At 44.4% G+C, this 22,813-nt stretch overlaps 1 protein-coding gene across 19 annotated transcripts in view; it reads left to right on the forward strand.

Annotated features, from left to right (window-relative positions):
* The window catches only part of RBM47 (RNA binding motif protein 47), a 378,578-nt gene that overhangs the window by 293,485 nt on the left and 62,280 nt on the right, over positions 1 to 22,813 (forward strand). Inside the window, exon 1 of one of the 19 annotated variants that reach the window (XM_086963939.1) lies at positions 4,109 to 4,414. The exons of 11 other annotated variants lie outside the window; for them this stretch is intronic. The gene's annotated coding sequence lies outside the window, so the exon portion shown is untranslated. Of the gene's footprint in view, positions 1 to 4,108; positions 4,415 to 18,176; positions 18,374 to 22,813 lie in introns of those variants that run through there. 7 more of the 19 variants (XM_086963951.1, XM_086963938.1, XM_086963934.1 and 4 more) reach the window with 7 other exon arrangements.

The following is a 22,813-nucleotide window of genomic DNA, read 5'->3' on the forward strand; positions in this document are numbered from 1 at the left end:
GGCATGGCCATTGTTTAATTTGTTAAAAATTTAGTTCCAGGCCTCATCAGGAGGCCACTGCAGCCTACACCACCCGTTGCCCCTGCTAGCGCTATCAATGACAGTATCAAACCAGCTACTAACCATCACACCCCTACAAGTGTGACAGTTCAGACTATTCCCGGCCACCAGCACTAATAGAATAGCCAGGGTGGCGGGTATTACTCATTTTTAACATAGATTGAATTAGAAAACAACTGTTGTTGTACTCACTCTAAATCAGACAAACCGCGTCACCATGTGGCAGACTATCATAAGTACAGGTGCTGCCATTTAAGTGCCAATGCTGAGCCCCAGAAACCACAGGCTCAAATTAAGCACTGGCATGGTGAGGAGCAGTTGTCAGCCAGAGAAGAGGAACTGAGCAAGGAATTTGGTTGTGGTGAAAGTTGGATAAGAATAGATTTTGTAGCCATTAAACGTTTGGATGTGGCAGGCGAGGAAAAGTAGGAAGTAGGAAGGGCAAAGAATTATTTCAAGGCAAAGATGAACCGGGAACTGAAGGGGATACAATAGTGGGTGATGTAGAATGAGGGAAAGGGTGGGGAGAAGACAAAAGCAAAATATAATTTTAAGAATAATTGAAATAAAGTGATAGAGAAGACGTGAAAAGTTGGATATAGGAGACACAATTGGAAATAGAGTAATACATTAAAAGATATAAGATTCTACAGCATGAAATGTGAACCGATGTCAGTGAAATAAACAGAAGAAAAGTGAGGTGGTGTAAATAGAGGAGGAAGCAGAGTATCAAAACTTTGAGTGGGAAGGGAGAGGAAGAATTGTCCCAATAAAATGTTATAAGACAGCAAATCAAGAACGAACTGCCTTGACACCCAACTGGTTCGCTACAGAGGTACACATGCAGCTACTGAAGAAATAAACCCAATGACACCCAAGCAAGCAATTGTGTCTTGAATTGTAGAATGGTCACTTGTCTCAATGTTTGGTGTGAAGCCCTAGCAGGGGTGACGTTCCAGTAGAGCAGGGAAGAATACCAGATCGGAAACAGGAAAATAATGCATTATATTCAAAGCAGGAGGAGAGATGCAAGATTGAAAAGAATCAAGATGTTTGCAAGGTAAAGGCAAAATAACATTTGCAGTGTTTAAATTCTCTTCTGGGCGGGAGGGGTTCGTTGGGTTAAAGGATTCAGAATGGGTGTGAGTAGAAAATGAGATTAACAGAAGCCATTACATAAAGGAACAAAATGGCATAGCCTGGGAGAACTCAGATCGAACGGTGATCATATAGGATTTACTTAAGAAACAAAATGTAATACCATATGGCAATGCTCGAAGATAATGGACTATTGGGTTCGAATAATGAGGACAATATCACAGGTGGGTGTGTCCCTTCTACCGGAGCCCAAAAGATGTTTGTTGAATGGGAGCCAAATGACCGTAATCACCCTATGCAGGATTGGGCCATTCTTGGGTTAATGGTAGCAAAGCGTAACATTGCACAGAAGTGGGGGGTGGCGGAGGTGCCAAAATTGACCGCATGGTCCACGGACATGGATCTGGCAATGATCGCAGAACGGACGGTATTTGTTAACCACGGCTGCCCCGGGAAATAGGACAAGATCTGGGGGGCTTGGAATGAGTTCAGGGGAAATATATGTGAGGTGCCGAGAGCCCAGGTGGATGAGAGCTCAGATGACGATTTTTAAAAGGGGGGAGGCGTGGGATGGACAACGTGATTGAAGTTATTGTGGTGTATTGTATACTGGTTTAATAATGTACTGGGATTGTGTAGTGCTGGAATTTTTGATGGTATGTGATTGTTACCTGGAAGTAATGTACCTTCTTAATGCTGATTATATTAAAAAAGAGTTTTTAAAAAAAAGAAACAAAATTTAAATTCTGAATTTGATGGAAATGTAAAGGAGCATGAACTTTCTTTTAGTTTGTGGTTTGCAGCAGGAACTCTGGCAGTTTATGCTCTGTTGTTTTGCACCTACAGAGTGAAAGGAAAGGGTTCATGATCCAGTGTGCGGATTTGTTGAATACGCTGTTAATGCTAGGAGCAGATACGTTTAAGGGGTCTTTTATGTATGCATCAGGTTAAAACCAGACAAACCGGGTCAGTGCTGCTTTGTGGTATGATAGAGGACAAATAATAATGCCCTAGAGGCATACAAAATGCATTTATATTACTTTGTGGTTAGGGTTGAACTGGGACAGAAAATAGGCCTGGGCACCAAAATTAAAGTGGCCCCCCTTAGTTAATTGGATAGCTAAAAAAGTGGCCAACGTTTGCAAATTGGAGCAGTTTTGAACTTGTAAAGATAAGCTGTATAAGTATGGATTTGAGCTTGTTGTAGGCAATGCTTGTTCTAATATCCGGTAAATCTATGGTAAAAAGCGGCCGAGCACACCATAAAACAGGCCAGCAATAAGCCAAAAACTGGCCCACACATTGATCTATCAGACTAGCCCATCTGACACTGCCTGGTTGCCCAATAAGCCAGACCCACTCTGTTTGTGGAATGCAAAAGGCAGAATATTTAATTGTTTCTACTTTATGGCGTTTTGGAGGTCTAGGAAGAACATTTTAAGTTAAGGTCAAATACTGAATTTATACTTCATTGCCTGGAGACTGAGCCCACCATATTTCTCATGGCCCAAGATATCGGCGGGTACTTGGACGTCACCTCATTTTATGAAGGGCTTACCTAAAGAGTTAATATTCCCTCACGCTCATTTTCCCTGGCATGATTACGATGCTCGTACCTTTGCTGATGAAGAAGCAGATGAGGTGGCATGTGCCTTTGAACCTAGAATTGTGAGATTGTCCCAAGTGTGTCTTCATCCGTGCAGGTGAGAGTCCTATGCGGGGATGATGCATAGAATACTCTCACTTTGAATCTTTATTGGGGAGAGGCGAGCTTCATCTTGCCCCTGAGAAACTGTATGATGGCCCCATTGAATAGACCGTGATGTGGGAGGACCCGGGGTGGTCTACTAGGAGACAGGGAAGAATAAAGTCCCTCTTCAGACACATGCATGATTAGCTGCATAGAGTAAAAACTTAGGTGACAGGGGCTGCAGTACACATAGAAGCATGAATTATATTGTATGGAATCGTTTGTACAGCATCTCATACGTGATCAGACCTCAAATCGCATCTCAGTTGGACGGCTAAGAGACCACCAGGTTTGCAGTGGTTGGTTGGCAGAGTGTGGGTTTATTGTGTGTATTTGAGCAGAGTTTTGTGTCATGCTTGAGGGCCTGATGTGTTCTCCAGTAATGTTGCAGCAAACTGTTATACTTGCTGCTCAGTGACTGGTGGTGTGGAGTGTTGGATGAGTGAGGGTGGCGGTTGGTGTATGGGCTGAGCAGCAGGAAGACTGCTCCTGGTGGGGCTCAATGTACTTCTACTCATGAAAAATTCTTAATTAATACTACCTAAGCTACCCTGGAAATGGCTCATCATTTGATTACAACACAAACCTATAGTTGAGCTTATGTATAACGTGAAGCAAAGAGGAGTAAAAGTTACAGTTGCACATTTTGCCCATAGATACCATCTTTAGATGGGCAGTGCTTTAAATGTAAATCGGCTGTACTAGGTATGCAGGGTACCTGTGCGAGTATTCTCCCGTTCATATTAAAGAAATGCAGGCCCTCGGTACAGGACACTACCTGCCCATTCAGAGCAGTGTATTTTTGTGTGGGGCACTGATCCCTTCATTGTGGGGCAGACACTTCCTAACGTGTGCCCAGAACTTAAGTATTGTAACCAACACAATATCCCCGAGGTCCGGTGAGATGAGTACACAGCTGAGAACCAGTTGCCTTTCTTTACTCCTCGTTTGTGCACAACAAGGTGTCTCGCATTCAGAGAGCCTTGCTTTGACAATATCTGTACTTCTATGTGACAATACCTGTACTAGTTATGCCAGTAAAGCAGTAATGGATTGCATACATGCTCCAGTCTCCTCGTGGCCTCCGGTTCTGTGCAGTGTAGTACAGACGCACCATGCCCTGGAATGGCCTGACTTTGTACTCCAGCCACCTCTCCTGGCGCAGGGCAGGTCCGTGTAACCGCAGCGGCCAGTGAGAGCGGAGACCTGGTGATACCTTTAGGCCATGGAAGCGGCGTGAACCCCGCGCTGACAAGGCTGTGGGAGCGCAGTTGCCAGGAGCAGCCGGCAGCGCGTGCACTAAGGAAGTGTGAGAGGCAGCCCGAGGCCGCGCCTGACGCCCCGGGGCAGAGCTCGCGCGCGGCACTGCGGCTCAGTGGACTCGGCCTGGCTCACAGGTGAGAGAGGGCAGTGTCTCCCGGGTGTCCCAGCCGGCCACAGCTTGGACCTGGGCGAGCCCGGCAGAGGCCTTTTCAGGAGACGAGCCACGGGATGCCCCCTTGCGAGGTAACGACGACTTTAGCGTGGCGCTGCTGATATGAAATGTCCCTGAGTGGAAGTTACCTGTCCGTCTTTGGGTGTATCCAAGGTGTGCGTCAGCGGGGTGCCTTGTCATGTGCCCTACCGGCATTATGCATGGGTGGCGGGCCCCTGGTCTGAGAACAGGAGCATAGGGGCCTCCTCCATGTACTATTCAGGGGGGCCCCTCAAGATTCGTTAAGCCACTGAGACAGTTACCTGTTCCATGTGCCTCAAGGGCACTGAGAGCATTGCATTTCCAGTATTCTTACTAGGCATGTTTTTGCCCTCCTGAAAGTGGCGTTGTTGTTTTTTAGCTTTATATTAAATTTTGTAGCTATGTTTTTTAAAAATGTTTACATAGCATTACAGTGCAGCTGTATTAACAGCATACATAGTATGCAGTAAGTGGGCGGGAGCTGTGCCCCAAGTTTGCAAAAATCGGGTTCAGACATTGTCCGAGGGGAAAGTCACAGGCGCACACGGGTGGCCTTGATTCGACTTTCTGAAGTGTTTTAGTGGACTGCTGCAGCCCTTGTAAGAACAGTCATTCTAAAGGTACCCTCCCCGTACACCTCCCCAGTCCAACCCTTACAAACAGATTTTGGTTTTCCACCGAGAATATCATCGTTTTTCCTACACTTGTAAATGTGCACGTGCAAGTGCTGAATATTTGCATGACATTTGTTTCTAAATACTGGCAACTATAGCGGATAAGGGAACTAAAGCACGGGTAGGGAGTCATTTGGCCAGGATTTCACAATTTGGTCAAGTGCGGAGGCCAGGACTGGAATTAGGATGTCTGAGGTTCAGTTCCAAAATGACACATTATCTTCTCTGCAAACCCACAACCTTTCCTTGTGATGGCCACACTTTCAAACGGGTTGGAGGTGCATTGTGAGGGTTCCCCTTTGCTGTAAAATACTGTTCCTCTGTTTGTTATTGAAGTAGTATGTTTGCCGCGTTTCATGGGTGTATTTTGGAAATTTACCTTAATTGAGCTTCTGTTGCAGAAGAAACTGAAGAGCACAAATCCAAGGGCGACCTCTGCTAGACACTGCATATTATGTGGGCACACACTGACATGCATAGTTGTCAACTGCCCCAACTCAGCCCCCCCATGTCGTGCTTGTAAATTTCACAAGTCTTTTTTTCCATTCAGCAAATCCAAGGCTCCTAGGGCATGCAGTTAAAATGTCCCTATTGCACACACAGGCCTACAAGCCCCAGAGTTGTCATTTGGGAAGATTCATTTGGTATTGTTTTCTTTTGGAATGCCACAGATTTGCTAATTCAAAGGCCATCAGCTGTTTCTGAGGTTAAACATCTCATTCTGCAGCAACACGTAGCCGAATGAAGTTTATCGTGTTCTGAGAACAAGACAATTTTCCAAATTTTCTTCTTTATTTTAATGTTTCATTTATTTGCAGTTTTATAAAGCACACTCAACCTATGGGTTCAGCACGTTTATATCAAAGAAGATGGACAAGGCTGTTCCTAGAAGAAGGTAGTGTGCTGGTCACAGGAAGGAGGAAGGGTGGTGGTTAGTGTGTGTAAACCTACCACTGGGTATCCATTGTGTTGGAAATAATTGCCTCACACACCTTTGCAGGTGTCATGCTTCATCATAGGCAGTGCTCCTCGTTGGGTAGGCGGTGCAATACCCAACGGGCACACCTCAAAGAGGGGCTCTTTATCGGAGATCTTTTAATCCAACTGCGTTTGGGGCCAGGAGATTGTTGACAGAAATATGAATTAAAATGGAGACAAGGGTACCTGAGACTACTTTATTCGGGTGGTCCCTTGCTTCAATTAAAAGCGAAGCTAGTCTGGGCTTACTGGAAATTAATGTTTCCTTGCTCTAGACTAGACTAGGAAGTGTTTACAAATCGGTCAACATGTTTCTCGCATCGGTACATTGACACGCGATTCTTCAGGACCTCTGTGGTATAGTCTACAAACAAAATTCTATGTCAGAATTATGAGCTCATTACCAGTTGGGGGGGCATTGTACCTCTGTTGCACCGTTCCTTGCCTGAGGTGGGGAACAAAAGAGGCTGGTAATGAGCAGGTATGGCATATTGTCCTCAACAATAGTGACCAGGTGCACACACAGTGACATGCTAGGTTGTAGATTTGAACTAGCATGCGTGAGGCTACTGGGTGGACCGGGTGGCATGCTTTTGTGCGGTCCAGCGCATATATTCTGAGCGCGCAATGAAGAAATAAGTGCATTTAAAGGTCTTAAAAACAAAGTAGCAGCATTCTAGTTGTTCCCAAAGACTTGGGAACCAAACTCACCTAATGGTCAAGAACTACATACAGCATCAATGCCCGGCGGGTCGTACATCAGGGATGAGGCCTCTGTGTATAAGGCTGGGCATTTGGCGATTAAAAGACAAACAAGGAGTGCATGGTAAAATATATAATCTCCTCCAATCTGTTGTATGTCAGAGTCCTGACTAAGGTGATTACGTGAAAGAGTTAAGAATCATTGTCCAAGTAAGTGAAGCCTACACACTACATTACAGACCTGTGTCCTATAAGGGAGGGAGGATATAAAGCCATTAGGACCACGAGGAGTATGTGCCATAAGTAATTGGAAAACACAAAGGATCAGTGGGAGCCTCAAACCCGGTAGATCACACAGGCTCGTTATATGATCAGATATGGTATACATGCGGTTGTACGGCACTGTAAATACCGCATCTAGTCTCATCTAATGGGGGCATGACTCACCTCGAATCTCCCGTGTAGTGGACGTTCGTCCTACCCCTCTCCGCCGGGATCGGGTAGATGCGGATGATCGCGCCCGGCCGCCATTATAGTAAGCATAAGGCGTGGCCCAAAAGTGGAAAGGCAGTGATCTGGTGTGTCACATGGGTTTAGGTAGGGAACGTGGCGGCCATCTTAAAGAGGTGGTACTAACCTATCAGTGTTAGACTTCTGGGGATGCAATGTTGTTTAGTATCATACATCTGATGAATAAGTCTGAAGGAATTAGATTTGTTGAGCACAAAATCAATCGGGACGCTCGTCATCATTGCAATGCGAACCCAGCAGGTACAGCTTAACTGAAGATTAAGGGCATCACTAAGTAAAAATGGCAATGGTCTACCTCTATCATCTGGGAATGCAATGTTGTTTAGTATCAGCCATTTAATGAATAAGTCTGAAGGAATTAGATTTGTTGAGCACAAAATTAATCGGGACGCTCGTCATCATTGCAATGCGAACCCAGCAGGTATAGCTTAATTGAAGATTAAGGGCATCACTAAGTAAAAATGGCAATGGTCTACTTCTATCAATAAGGTGATTGTGTACAATGGGATAGTGGATGTAAGCGGGGTTAACCAAGTCGTCTCCTAGTGACCCTCTCGTGGTATCAGTGGTAATCTGGAAGGTCACATGGTTAGGATAGTTCTCGGGGTGGCCATTTTGTGGTGTTTTAGAATGTTGGTCATCCGAACTCCTGTACATAGTGGCAAAAACTGAGTTCCAAGGACTAATACCCATGTCCAGTACATACAAGGTGTATCTCTCCGGCAATGTATCAGTGGTGGGTGCGAGAGTAAATGTACGGTCATATTAAAAGTGAACTCTAGGGAGTATCTTCATTTCGCCCGCCTATCTAGCCGTGGCCACATGCGGGGTATATCTCTCCTGTAATGTATCTTTGTTGGGGTTGAGAGTAAATGTAAGACCCTATTTAAAGTTAACTCCAGGGAATATCTTAATTTAATCCCCCTCTATCCTTGGCCAATCGGTGTATCCACCGTTGTTCCTTGAGGAAGAGGTTCTGCTTGGAACAGTGTGGGCTAGCAACCAGTATTAGCCACTTCAGCGAGTCAGCAGTGTGGTTATGCTCGATGAAGTGCCTACACATTTTGGTGGTGGTCTTTTTGCAGCAAAAGTTGCTGCGGTGTTCGGTAATGCGTGTTCTGATAGGACGTGAGGTAATTCCAACATATTGGAGTTCACATGGGCATCTTAGTAGGTATATGCAGTGTGAAGTGTTGCAATTGATATGCCCCCTCAGTTCCCACAGAAAGGACTCTGTTAGCTGTATTGTCTTGTGTACAGAAGTGTATGGGCAAGCACTGCAGGAACCAAAAGGGTAGTGCCCTTTCACCGGAGGTAGGTGCCATAGGGTAGGATGAGAGTTTTTTTTCAGTGTACTTGGTCTGGTCTTGATCAGAATATCCTTCACATTTTTTGATCTCTTGAAGGCAAACCTCGGGACTTCGAGAGATAGATCACCAGTATTCAAGATTTGCCAAATGCGTTTAATGATGTTTTTAACTTTAGATGATACTGGTGTGTAAGTGGTTACACAAGTCATTGGTTCATTCTCCTCAGGGATTTTCACCCTATGCTCAAGAAGGGCCTCTCTGTGATTGTTCTTGGCCCTTTTCTCTGCTTTAGCTATATCTCTACATGGGTAACCTCTCTCAGCCAGGTTCCTAGATAAGATAGCGGATTGGTATCCGCACGTTGTCAAACTACTCTGTGCGATGCAGTGCATTACTTACAGAGAATACGTAACCTATGTCAATCACTGTACATCAAGCTGCAACTCTCCTAGATAGAACCGAATGTAGATCAGCAGTTGTGGTGTTACACAGAGAGTATAAAATTGATGGTGGAAGCTAGCAGGGGAGAGAAGCAGAGAGTACGGACATGGTATGTCGAAGCTTTGGTGGGGCTGGAGACTAAACTTTTGCAGGCCCTGTCTTCAGGGTGTGATTAGGGCTGGGCAATAAATTCCGCTCTACTGGCAGAGTTTTGGCCACTGCTAAGTATGCTTGTAACACAGAGTTCCGACCAAACTCTGCCAACCGCTGCATAGCTGAGTGTTTTCTCACACGCAGCTCACCAGCGGTAAGTCGGCGAGCAAGAATTTGTATCACGTAGCACCATTTTCAAGCGCTAGGGGGACAACCAGCAAGATTTTTGTCAGCGCACGCGGTCGTGAGCGTTCGCGCTGAAAAAGCTGCTGCTCAAGTAAAAAACTACACGAGCGGCAGCAAAGAAACCGCACCCTCTGGTACGCCGCTTGTTGACGTTGTTGCTGATTTCTTACTGCTTGGAACGAGCTCCTGGCGCTGAAAATCAGTGTGAGCAGCATGACCTGCCGATTTCTGCCCCCTCACAGAACTCTGCTCAATCTCACTGAGTTTTAATGTACCTCCACGTAGTACAACTCTGAGTTCGGCCCACTCCTGGATGGGATCGAAAAATATCTCGGAACAAGAGATGTGTACTGTAGGGAAAGTGAAAACACATTCTTTTGCGCAAGCTAGTGGTGATGTTGTGTTAGTTGCATTAAGAAAGACTAGGCCAGACCTTCCTTTCCATTTTTTAAAAACCTGTAACAGGAGGAATGAACAATTTGTAGGACAATCTTCCAGCACTGATTATTTATTCATGAAAAATCCGTTCATAATTGTACAGTAATAGAATTTGGTATGTGTTTAGTTTTATATCTAATTGATTAGCCATTGCTTTAATCCTTCGATGTTAATATGTAAATATCTTTTGTGTTGTTCATGTCATATAAATGTTGTTCAATTGATAAAATAATATTTTACGTATACGTAATACATTTATAGTTTTCCATATACCTGACATCCGTAAGGTGCTTTGCACAGTGATCGCAGAGCTGAATGAGGAGAGGTGGGAGATCGTAAGTGTGCAAGTAGATTTTTTTTTTGTCGATTGATTAGTAATTCAGAGGGGGGTGTTCTTTTATTTGATGTATCTACACTGTCCCATTAGTTTAAGTGGTTGCTCTCTTTGCAATGTCAAATAATTAAGCCAACATCACAAGACTAAGTTCACTAACAACACACATTGATAAAGATAATCATTCTGGTTTTGGCTGCTAGGCTTTTGGGTTTGTCAATGCTTCTTTTATTTTGCCGCAGTTTTTTTTTTTTTTATTGTTGGAGAAGCTGCCGGGCCCTCGTCATTGAAAAACAAAATTGATTAAAAGCTAAAAGATACTGCAGTCAAAATGCACTTTGCCTTTGCAGGCCCTGCCCTGAAGAGAACTGCCTTGGCTAAATATGCTCCTTGTGCAAGGGCAGAATGCTGTCACTCACAGTGAAGGTAGCCAATGGCTGAAGTGGGCTTCCCTGTTACTCCATGTTATATGATGTAGGGGGTGAAGGAAAATTGTGAATGACACAAGAAAAGACCAATGCATGAGGGGGCTGGCTGGAAACTTCTATAAGGAATGTTATTATACATATAATTTTAGTAATATCAAAAGGTCTTGGCTAACATCAGACCTAAAAACCACTCCATTTATCCACTAACCATGGGTCCAAGAGTAGTGTGCTTCTTGTCCTATAGGAACTTAAATGCCTCATTAGGGGTCATAATTGCTATAGAAGAGCAATTATAGTGCAATAGGGCATGGAAGTCAACTGGCTCCATGCCACAAGTCAGACTTTCTGCCTGTGTTGTTTTTAAGTAAACAAATTTATATTGTGGGACTTGTAACTTTTCCTTGCTATGTATGGTCCTACAAGTCCGACCATGCACTTGGCTAATAAGCTAGGCTGGCTGATGGTTATCTCGTGACACAGAGCAATTAAACTGCCTTAAAACTGAGGTATCAGTTCCCTTTTGTTGGGGGCACAGCTTACTTATATGTGCCACCGATCTACGTTCACGGCATCGCCAGCTTCACAGTAGTATTCAGAGCCAGGTGCGATGAAATGAATCCACTCTTGGATTTTCGTGACTTTCTGGTATTTGTAGTACTAGTAAAACTACAGGACTACGGCTACCACAATGCAAAGCTAGAAACTGGTTTTGGTTACCTGTCATAAGACGATCAGTAACTGACCCAGACCATTGAAAATGCGCACATTTGACGTAATCCTTAGGTTTCCTGCTGTAGTTCCTGACTCCGCGCCGAAACCTGGGCAGTGTAGCTTGCAGTTGTCTCAGGCAGTTAGTTGGCTGTGGCGTTGCAGCCCGAAAACCCCCTCCACATAATTAATCCTACTATACAACGCACCTTTTTTCTTTCCACGCTGGCTGCTTCTCATGCTGGCAGAACTGACAGGCCTCAGAGAGTTTCGCTTTTGTGTTCCTTAACTGCTTTAAAAGGTGTGTTGTTTGCTTTGCTTAAGTGCTGTCGCTGCCTTGTGCACAGTTGTTATGTACAGAACATTTTTACTAGCGCGAGTCTTTTTTCTGTTACCGCAGCTTTGCTTTGCTCGATCGTGTTCTCTCCTCAGTAAACATGCTTCACTCCTATTTATATATCTCCTACCTTGTAACTTGTATTCTGGTAAGGTAGCTCAAGCCGCTTAGATCTGTGTGCAACGTGCATGTCACAGAAATACCAGCCGTTTGGCTCCATGTCAGGTGTAACACCTTAAGGTGTGTTTTTTTTTTGCCAAATGCACGGTGCATTCTGGGACTTGGAGTATGGTCTCGGGTATCTGTGCAATTAAAGTGTCCCTGGCCTATCTAAATGTGTAACACGTGACATAGAGACACTTGGCAGCTAGATTTAACCAGAGCCAGATTTAGTCGCTGCCTTGCCTGCCAGCTACTTAATCAAAAGACTGGACAGAGAAGGAAAACGTGGCGGGGGTGTAGCACTTATCAATAAGCACTCCCTAGAGATCTCTTGCTACCCTTGTAAAGATTGCCGATTGCTAAACCCTCTCCTTCAGCTGCAAAATAAACCACCATGTTCTGTTTCATGGGCTCTTGATCTTCAGGCCCCGGAACCAATTTTTTAGAAGCCCTCAGTGACTTTCTTGAAGGGAGTGTGCAAGTGGTAATTTTACAGTACTAGGGAAATGTAATTTCCATTTAGATGATTCTGAAAATAAGGGCTTAAAAATGCTCCTTGATAATCTTTTGGGTTTTGATCTGAAACAACTGCTGAATTCCGCTACACACTGTGCAGGACACATATTGGATGGCATTTACACAAAGTTCCCTGAGTTACAGCTAGTAGATATCCTCACGCTCACATGGTCGGGCCACTTGGCACTGCGGTTTAGCATTATTCTCAACCGAACTGAGGTAATATGCAACCAAACCACCCAGTCTAAACTGGCCAGGCCGTGGAGCAAAGTCAACAAAATGGACTTGGTAAAGAACCTTGAGATTTCCCAACCTATTTTCACAGATGACCCCAATGGCCGTTTCCGGTAATTTTAACTGGATTCAAGAAGCAGCCAACAAACTGGCCCTGCTTATAATAATCCACATTTGTAAAGCACAAACAATCACCCGTAAGGGTCTCTCGGCGCTGGGGGCCGTCGGGAAGATTAAGCAAGCTATTGCCCAGAGTCACATGGTGCTGGGCTAATCTGCCCCCAGCACCGGGGATCGAACCATGATCCCCAGATTCCAGAGTCAGTCGCCCTGGCCGCGCGCCACACCTCTTCCTCTTAGGAAAGTTGCTAATCACACATCTCGCCCTCGGTCCCTTGCTATTCCTCCAAGCTTAGGGATTTAAAGAAAAGTTGTCCTCATCAAGAAAGGGTTTGGAGACGTAGATATGTCCCAGACGAAACGATAAAATATTAACTACTGATTCAAGAATACAAGAGCTTAATAATCTCTGAGAAAATCAGTTATTTTTCCGAAAAGATCAAGTTTGCCGCTAATTCGTCTTGGGAACTTTCCCAATAGTAAAGAGCCTTTCCACCCCCTCCCCCTGCCACTACTTAAATACTGCCCACCCAACAGCTTTGTGATAACCTAGCGTCTTACTTTAGAAATAAAGCAGAGGCAGTCTACAACAACTTTAACCTCATCAAGGGGACCGATCCTTTGTTCCTAGCTGCTACACACTTCGATTCTAGCCGTCCAGCTCTCTGTGAGTTTCCCAAAATGTCTACAGAAACATGATTGAGCTAATACATCTCACAAAGTCCAGAGCCCCTTCTGGCTCTTGCCCCACCAAAGTGTTGCAAGAATTAGCCTATTTTTTTGCACCCAGCTGACTTTAATGCTGAACAATGTTTTGAAGTCCGGTTGCTTTCCCGCATAATGGAAAAAACTTCCATTCTACTGCTTCTCAAACAGTCGACTGTAGACCCCCTGGAGAAAAATAACTATCTGCTGCTATCTCTACTGCCTATGCTTGCAAAAGTCCTAGAAATGCATATAAATATCTCTCTCTCTCTCTGTATTTTTGGACCAGAATGGTATTCTGGACAAAACCCAGTTTGGCTTTAGGAAAGCCCACAGCACCAAAACTGTGCTGATAGCAGTTTTAGATGAGATTAGGGACGTATTGGACTAGGGAGGTACGGCTGCGGTGGTCCTCTTGGACCTATCCGCAGCCTTTGACGCATTGAATGAAACACCGGCTGAAAGAGATAGGTATCCAGCGTTCTGCCTTTTAGTTACTCTGCTCCTTTCTGGATGATAGGGAGTAAACAGTCAACATGGGAGATTTTGGCTCCAAGCCTTTCATCTAACCCTCTGGTGTCCCACAAGGGTCTTCACTAAGTCCCACATTATTCTATATATATGTGGCTCCTGTTTTGGAATTTATAGGATCACACTGCTTCTCCACTGTTTCCTATGCTGACCATACCTAAATAGTGTTCTTAATAAAAACAATGTTGAAGAAGTGGCTTCTCAATTTAACAGGTGCAGTAGTCAACTGGATGAGATCCCACTGTCTGAAATTAAACTCTGAAAAGACAGAGGTGCTCCTCTTTGGCCGGATACCTTCTTTTGGAGCAACACTTGGTGACTACAATCCCTTGGCTCTCTTTCCATCCCAGTACCTAAAGCAAGGAATTTGGGAATCAATTTTGACTCCAATATCTCTTTTAGAGATCAGAATAGCCAACTCACTTCCTTGTGTTTTTTCGTTTTAAAAACCTTTGAGGAAAATTCTTCCTTTTTGACCTACAGAAAACAGTGGTCACCTCCCGTGCATTATCAAAGTTGGATTATTGCAATGTCCTTTATGTTGTAGCTCATCAGGGAATCAGGAGTTGACTTCAGAAACTGCAAAATGCTGCTGTTTGGGTTCTTAAAAACATTAAGAAATTTGAGCCAGTCTGCGAGGCCATGAAAGAACATCAATGGCTACCCATTAAAACAGAGTTGCCTGTTCTCTGTTTGGCACATACATTTCTTAACCACTTGGGTACTGTTTTCTTTAAAAACAAAATTTCCTAGTACATCCCTAACAGTTTGCTGCTCTCAGTCACAGCCAGGAAATTGGCTGTCCCATTTATCCACAAAGCTTCTTAGGGAGCTTGAAGTTTTTCCTGAGCTACCTCTCGTCTCTAGATTCAAATACCATTGCATCTGAGGAATCAATCCAACGTCCTTGCTTTTGGAAAATCAATCAAAACCTGGTTAACTCTTGCCGTATAGAATAATTTCCGTCAGTTTTTCTCCTTCAAACGTGAGGCAGCACCATGGCGTCCATGGGCATACGCCGCACTCTACAAAACTCAAATGCAACCTATGCACAGGTTAGGGTGACCAACCTCTTTCCTGATCATTATGAACACAGTTTCCAGTTTTTTACTTTTGTGTGATCACGTGTTGAAGCTTTGTTTTGTTTTCAATGACCAAATTAGACTAATACCAAAAATCTGCTGGGATGGATTACCTCCTGCATCCTGCTGGTCAAGCATGGCAGATGGCATATGCAGGCTCTGCAGTGGGATCTGAAGTCCCAGTGGGCACAGGACCAGAGGGATCTTTTCAATCTGGTCAGATTTTGGAGGAGACTGCAAAAGATCAGAAGTGGTGACTGCATGACCGTGATTGGGTCAGCCGCAAACTCCTATCTGTAAGCCACCGAGAGCTCACAGTGGTGACTGATTCATCGCTTCTGAGTTGAGAGAGGTGGAGATCAGAGGCTTCAGGTCTCCAGCAGAGCCCAGACTCCATATCAAAATTTTGGAGCTGAGAGATATCTGTTTGGTGTTGAAAACCTTCTTGCCCTCCACCAAAGGGAACCTGGTGCAGGTGTTCACAGATAAAACAGCTGCCATGTGGTACAAGCAGGGTGGGGTTACGGGGTTATGCACATGGTTCCAGGAGGGCTTTGCATCTCTAGAGGTGGCTAGACCGGCAAATAATTTTTGGGGTGACACACCACCTGGCTGGTTCCCTGAATACCAGAGCAGACAAACTAAGCTGTTGATGCCTTGCGGATCACGAATAGCAGTTAGATCGAGAGCTAGAGCAGGGTCTTTTCCACAAATGGGGAGAGCCTTTAATATATCTTTTTGCCACACCAAGAATGTGCTATGTCAGCACGTTGGAGATTTCAAGGCTTCTCTCAATTGGAGGCGTATTCTGTCTGGGTAAAGTGAAACTCTGGACTCCTATATGACTGACTCTCCTGCCCTGAGTGCTGAAGAAGATCTGGACTGACTGGGCCCAAGTCATCCTACTGTCCCTGGGTTGGGCATGGAGAGTATGGTATCACAAACTCTTGGGCATGAGTATCTGTCCTCCGATCAAACTGCCTCTTCAGGAGTATCTCCTGTGGCAGCAGCAAGGCAGGATTCTGGACCCGAATCTACGCAACTTGCATCTCCATACTTAGAGATTAAGCAGCTCATCTTGGCAGCCAGGCATCCCTCAACCAAATCTGTATATGCCTGCTGTTTGGATAAGTTTGTGACCTGGCGTGCTCCTAAACCAATCAAGCCACTCTATGCCAAACTGCCCGAAGTTCTCTTGTTTGTGGTGTCCCTCGCCCAGCAAGGCCTTGCTTTGGTCACTGTTAATGGGTGCTTGTCTCCTTTATCAGCCTTTTTATAGTTGCTGCACTAGCCATCGTTATTTGAATCACCCGTTCTGAGGCCTTTCCTCAAATATTTACAACGTATGTTACTCCCTTCTCTGTTATGCCCAATTGGACTTGAACTTGTTACTCATATTACTCATGTGCATGCCTTGTGAGCCCCTCCACAGTTGTTCTCTCAGGCTTTTTACCCTCAAGGCATTCTTTCTTTTCAATATAACATCAGTGCGATAGTCCACAAGATACAGGCCCTTTCTGTTAACCATCCCTAAACTAATTTCTACCCAACAAGCAGGTACTGGGGATTTGAGCCTCTTCCTTCCGAAGCTAATGACTTCCTTTCATTTAGGTCAGAAGATCACCCTTCCAGCGTTCTTTCCTCCGCCTCACCCCTCTATGTAGGAGGAGAGACTTCACCGGTTGGATCTGAAAAGATGTCTCTGCTTCTAAATGGATCGTGCCAAAGAATACAGGGTGAACGATCACCTCTTTCTTCATTGGGTTAATTGAAGGAAAGATGTGCAGAAAAGGTTCTTATTTTATATTTTGTTATACCAGTAGACTAGTTTCAATGTAGTGATTACGACGTAAAAAACAGGTTTTGGCAAAACCCAAAAAAGTCTTACTTTTTTTGACCTGTTGGTTTTGCCAGTGGTTTTTGCCAAAGCTACGCAGCATAGGTAAACTGAAATATTTTTTGCTGATGGTGTGCAGCCTCCGCAAAAGGAAAACATAGTATGAAATGGCCATGATGAAGCGAATCTATGTGTATATGTCATGATGCTTTTGGCAGACGTCATTCCGTAGGTGCGTGCGTGCATGCATGACGACCCATGTGCTTTCATAGGTCACCACACATGCCTGTGCAAACTGAACAATGACATAATTTTATTTATTTTATATTTATCGATTGCGTAAAAGCTTTTGTTTAGTAAACAGTGTCCGGCAGTAAAACGCAACTGGTGGGCCTCTGGGGGGGAAAAAAATACAACAGAAAGAGATCAAACGGGGTCAGGGCGGTGGGGGTTGGGTGAGCACCGGAAGAGGTGGTGTGGGAGATTGATATATGGGGTGCGGAGAGAGAATAACGCAAAAGAAAATTGTGGATGGATGAAACAATAGATGAATTGGGTGTATTGGCAGGAGGGAGCAACATGCAGCGTGCAGGGGTGGGTGGGCAATTGAACAGTGGAAAGCAGTGCTCGAGGGAGAGAGCACGAAACACATGCATTCCCACAGAGTCATTGGAGAGAAAGAAGAAAAGTAGTTCCCTGACTGTGAGCAGTGTAATGGTATAAGCCATGCCATCGAAAGGATGGTAAAGAGGATATTCTTAAGGGGAGGGACAAATACAAGAAGGAAAGCCATTGATTAAGAAGCTTGGAAATAATTGACAAGACAGCAAACCAATGAAGCTATGGGCTGGCTCGAAGACCACCGTCAATTTCTGGTCTTGTCCTTAAGGCCTTTTGCAAACAGACAGCGAGGAGAGACCTAACATGACTCAACAAATATAGAACATGACAGCTGACAGGTGTACAAGTTTGACTGAGAAGTTTGCACCTCCTTACTCTTCTCACCACAAACAAATTGTGATGCCAACGAATTCTTCTAAAAGACATTGTTAGGCTGAACGAGTTCTCCCCTTATCTAATCTGCTCTGCGGCGCATAGTTTGCTCTGCGTTTTGTGTGCTAGGTTGGTGTTTGTTTTTTCCAGTTAATGATCCCACCCTCTCCCTCCTCCCCACTGACGGGTTATAATTGCGGATGACAAATATTTTTTGTACTACGTTCAGTGTGAAAATATCAAGCAGCTTGTACCCCACTTTCATGTCCTTAAAGTGTTACATTTAAAGTTAAACCCTTACCAGGCAGGGTTCCGATTAATTTTCAAACTGCTGCGACTTTGTGCATATGGCAGCTCGCCACCTTTGCCCCGCCCTCCACGGCCCCGCCCCCTCAGCCCAGCTCCAGGTGCCCTCAGCAAATGACTTCCCAGGAATGTACAATGTCCGCAACCCTTCGGCCAATGACGGTGCGCGAGCCCGTGGGACAGACGTAGAGCTCGTGACTGGGACGGAAGGTGCTTCTCGCCGGGCGGCTGCTGGGACTTGAAACCTGTTACCTCGAGCTCCCGGCACTGCGAAGGTAATGGCATGTCAGACTGAAGAAAAAGGTGCGTTTTATTTCTTCTTTTGTGTTTCATTGGTGATGTGGGCGCGTTTGAGTTAAACGCACACCTGCCAACAGGTGAATTTTTCTAAAGAGAGATATGTTTTTCACTTAATGAGATCTATTGGAGTTCTATTGCAGCCCGTCGCAGGGCCAGGCTTGGACATTTCAGGAGGAACAGAGCGGGCAGATTATACAATGTGTCTCAAAAGCAAACGATAGAGTGTTTGACCATTTTGTTGAAAGAAAGAAAACCAGAGTCGAGTATCGGTTCAAGTAAATTGAAGACAAACAGCCATGTCTTGGGCGAAATACGCAACTTGAACATTTTAAGTGAATCAGGAAACGAGGGCTTTTCATTTAAATATATGCATATGAAATTAAATGGAAGCAGGTGCAGCCTGCATGTGGAAAAAGGCATTTTTGAAGGTCCTGCTTGTGACATGAGAACCGACACGGTTTGTGAAACTATTTTAGCTCAGAAATTGTTGCTCCATCCTTGGGTCGTGCATTTTTAACCTGCACTGATTCCACCAGCGATGCACTTCGTGCACACATAGTTGGAAACCTTGGCTGCAAGTACACTTACAAAATCTGAAAATCTGGTCCTCTACTGGGGTGGTGCGTTTCTGACATTGAATGGATCATGAATACCAGGGAAGCATTAGCATTGGGTGCTGTTGTTGGGTCAGGCAGTTGCCATCTTTAAAGTGGGTAGTTATGTTGGATCAGGCAGTGTGGCCAGAGGGCTACGATGTGTGGTACTTGGAAGAGGCCAGACAGGATCTCTAGAGTGCACACATTTTAGACCAGGCACGGTGCTCCCCTTAGGTTGTGTATCCAACAGTTCAGGCAGCACTTGCAGTCGAGTAGTGTCTTTTCTTCCAGGCCAGACATATATTTCCTTTTGAGTCATGCTGCACTCCATTTTGTAATTCTATGAAACTTACCATACTGCAACAGTCCTTTTTAGGCCTAGCTCAGCGACTGCTTTAACTGTTCAGCCTGTCTCATATCATTTTTTAAAAAAAACAATAACCAAATAGAGCTACCTCTCAAACCAAGGGGACGTGGTTAAGAAACCAAGTCACCAAAAAAGCCTTCCCTAGGTGTTCATTTATCCACAAAAATCATAAATCAACTTTCAAACGTACACACTCCCTTGTATCGTGTGCATTTGTTAGTTTTTTTTTGCACAGTTGGTTGATGATACAAAGGAGTGTACGTTTGAAAGTGGATTTAGGTGTTTTTGTGACTAGGTAATTTAAAAATAACCATTTATCAAAAACTATGTGCAACCTTAAAGGGGCATTTGGGTCAGCCGTCTGTCTTCATACTTTAGAAACAAAATGTGAATGGACTTGAACACACCAACCACCACATCATACAGCATCGGGTTGTGCGACACCCCACTTTAGCCATTGATTCTTGCACTTTGATAGACCGCATTTTCCAGATGTGCACATCTGTCTAAAATGAACTGTTTTCAGGTTACAGTATTTCAATCCTCTTAGTATATTTGCTTCACACCAATTAGCTTTGTGAATGCTTGTAAACCATGAAAATACGAATGATATATATCGTTTTCTACGATGCACGGAGTAAACCTGCGTTTGAGTTTGTTTTGATCATGTCCGGGTTTTGATGGTTTCCTTTTGTAGTGCTGTTTTGATTTCATTTCCCCTGTGGGAAGCAAGGGGATAAGGTAACAACCCGTGTCGGCTTCCAAGGGCCATTTGTTACCAGTACTCGGAGCCCGTTGACCCATGAGCGCCCGATACAGACCCAGAAAGATGTGGCAGGATGTTTGTGGTTAGCCCCTTTAGAGGGCAGCCCAGCAAAATAGCCCGACTCGTGCGTCCGCCTTTAGTTTAGCCAACATCACTTTGTATGTTGTTGGTACTTGAAGGCCCCTACTTAAAATGGCGAAAAGTGAAACTACCAGTCCCAGAGTGCAACGTGTTGTTGGCTAACAGATGGGGGTCGCCTGGCTGCACAGCTTTAGGCCCTTGCATAAGGTGATGGTAGTTAAACCGGGAACAAGGGATGATGAACCTAGAAACAGAAGAGGTCATGGTACATTGTACCTTTCCCTGGTACATCAGTTATTTAGCAATGTGTATTGATATATGGGACGCTACTTCATGAAAGAACCCCCGACCCATTGAAGTTGTAATTGTGCACCTGTGAAGAGTTCACTTGGCAGTTGTTACATGGCTTACCTTGCTTAATTTTGAATGCGCCGTTCTGTAAACTTATACTTTTTTCCCTTTGCATTGGGTAAGGGCGGCTATCACACGTTTCAAGGCGAACTGTTAATGGATAACCGGACAAAGCAATCTGTAACTTGGTAGAAACTACGACGTCTGCAAACTTTCTTGGGCGGTGCCTTGTCAAAGTCATATGGGTATTTATTTTTTGAGTCATTAAATAGAAATTTTTTCGACACAATTTACATGATTGTTTTTCCATGTACTTTTTTAAATATGACATTGCTGATATAAAACAGTATATCTAATCTTGTTTGCACACCTTACCAAAGGCGGAGGCGTGCTGGCAGCCCTTCGAATGGCTCATCGTCATATACAATTTAGGCTGTACACGAACGCGCTAATAGCTTCCAAAAGTATTCCAATTTCGTGACGAACATGTTTTGCAAACTTGAACTTTCGGGTTTTATATCATTGAGGGCCAGCCGTCGTTGCTCGGATTTTTGCCGCTCTAGGCGAAATGACATTTTACTGCGGCTCCCCTGTACGTAGCTGCATGTGCTGAAGGTGCGCTTGGCATTCACTTTGGAGAGCCAGACACCTGCTACATCTGTTCTCATGATCCACTAGTGAGTGATGTGGAAGCCACCTTAGTTCACCGATTTTTTTCCCTTTTTGATTTATCGAACAAGGAAAGTTAGCCTTGGAAATGGTAGATGCTTAGTAGTGTTCCTGATTCACCCCGTGACTTTTATATTCTCGTTTTTAATTGAAAGAAAAGCCACCGTCGTGTCCCGGTTAGACGCCTGCTGCACAAGTTAAACATTTTAATGCCATTCTGACATTAACTCTGTGCCCCCCCCCCCCCCCCCGCCCCCGCCAGCAGTAAACGTCGTTTCCCAACACTAATCTGAGGTGCAAAGGTTTCTGCAGACTTGACAGATCGGGGGGTCAGGAAGGCAGGGCTGAACTTTGCCGCTCCATTTTGCAGACCCGACATAATTTCCTGATAGGAGGGTTGCGCGCGCCCCACCCTGCTGCGCACAGGTGCTGCCAGCCAGGCACTGACGAGGCATGTGCAAGTCACTCATTGGTACAGTCGTTTAATGATTAACCGACTGCTGCCGCGTTCTCCCCGAGCAAGGTGCTTTTCAGGGAGGTTAAAGGTCGGCCTTCAGAGCCGCAATACAGTTTTCACTCGAGTGCCTCGGGCTTAATTAGGTCTATTAAGTTCCACGTGTATTCCCAATTTATTTGCTTTTGTTTGCCTTTAAAGCTACAAAATGTCCCATTTATATCACATGGTTATGTTGTGATTGGATGCTTGACCCCGATTTGTTTTTTTTTTATGGCTGAATGCTGAAAGAGCAGTTGAGGAAATAACATGCTATGTGTTTCTTCATTAAAGCCCTATATACCTGGTTGTAATGTTTCTTTCTGAAAGCCCTATATATCTGGCTGCAATGTGTTTCTTTCTGAAAGCCCTATATATCTGGTTGCAATGTGTTTCTTCCTGAAAGCCCTATATATCTGGTTGCAATGTGTTTCTTCCTGAAAGCCCCATATATCTGGTTGCAATGTGTTTCTTCCTGAAAGCCCTATATATCTGGTTGCAATGTGTTTCTTCCTGAAAGCCCTATATATCTGGTTGCAATGTGTTTTTTTCCTGAAAGCCCTATATATCTGGTTGCAATGTGTTTCTTCCTGAAAGCCCCATATATCTGGTTGCAATGTGTTTCTTCCTGAAAGCCCTATATATCTGGTTGCAATGTGTTTCTTCCTGAAAGCCCTATATATCTGATTGCAATGTGTTTTAATCCTGAAAGCCCTATATATCTGATTGCAATGTGTTTAATCCTGAAAGCCCTATATATCTGGCTGCGATGTGTTTCTTCCTGAAAGCCCTATATATCTGGTTGCCTGTTAGTATACATTTGCAGTCTCATTTCAGGTGACACATTAACAAACAGATAGATATGCCCCATGTGTGCAGAAATAGACATACATTTTAATTACTCCCAACTGGTGAGCTTGTTTTTCTCTTTCAAACCTTATTACGTTTTTAAGACCTTTGTTTTTTAAATCTGAAACTGTCCAAAGTAGGAAATCTGTTGAGTTGTTATAAGAAATGCGCTATTTAGATGTGGCAGTAGGAATTGCTTGGTTTTTACAGTCAGTTCATTAGAGTTTTGATAATGAATTGCCGTAGGAGGGGGGTGTTGGGCAGGGTAGAT

This window comes from Lissotriton vulgaris, chromosome 3_2 (genome assembly GCF_964263255.1).
Source record: "Lissotriton vulgaris chromosome 3_2, aLisVul1.2, whole genome shotgun sequence".
Classification (NCBI taxonomy): domain Eukaryota; kingdom Metazoa; phylum Chordata; class Amphibia; order Caudata; family Salamandridae; genus Lissotriton; species Lissotriton vulgaris.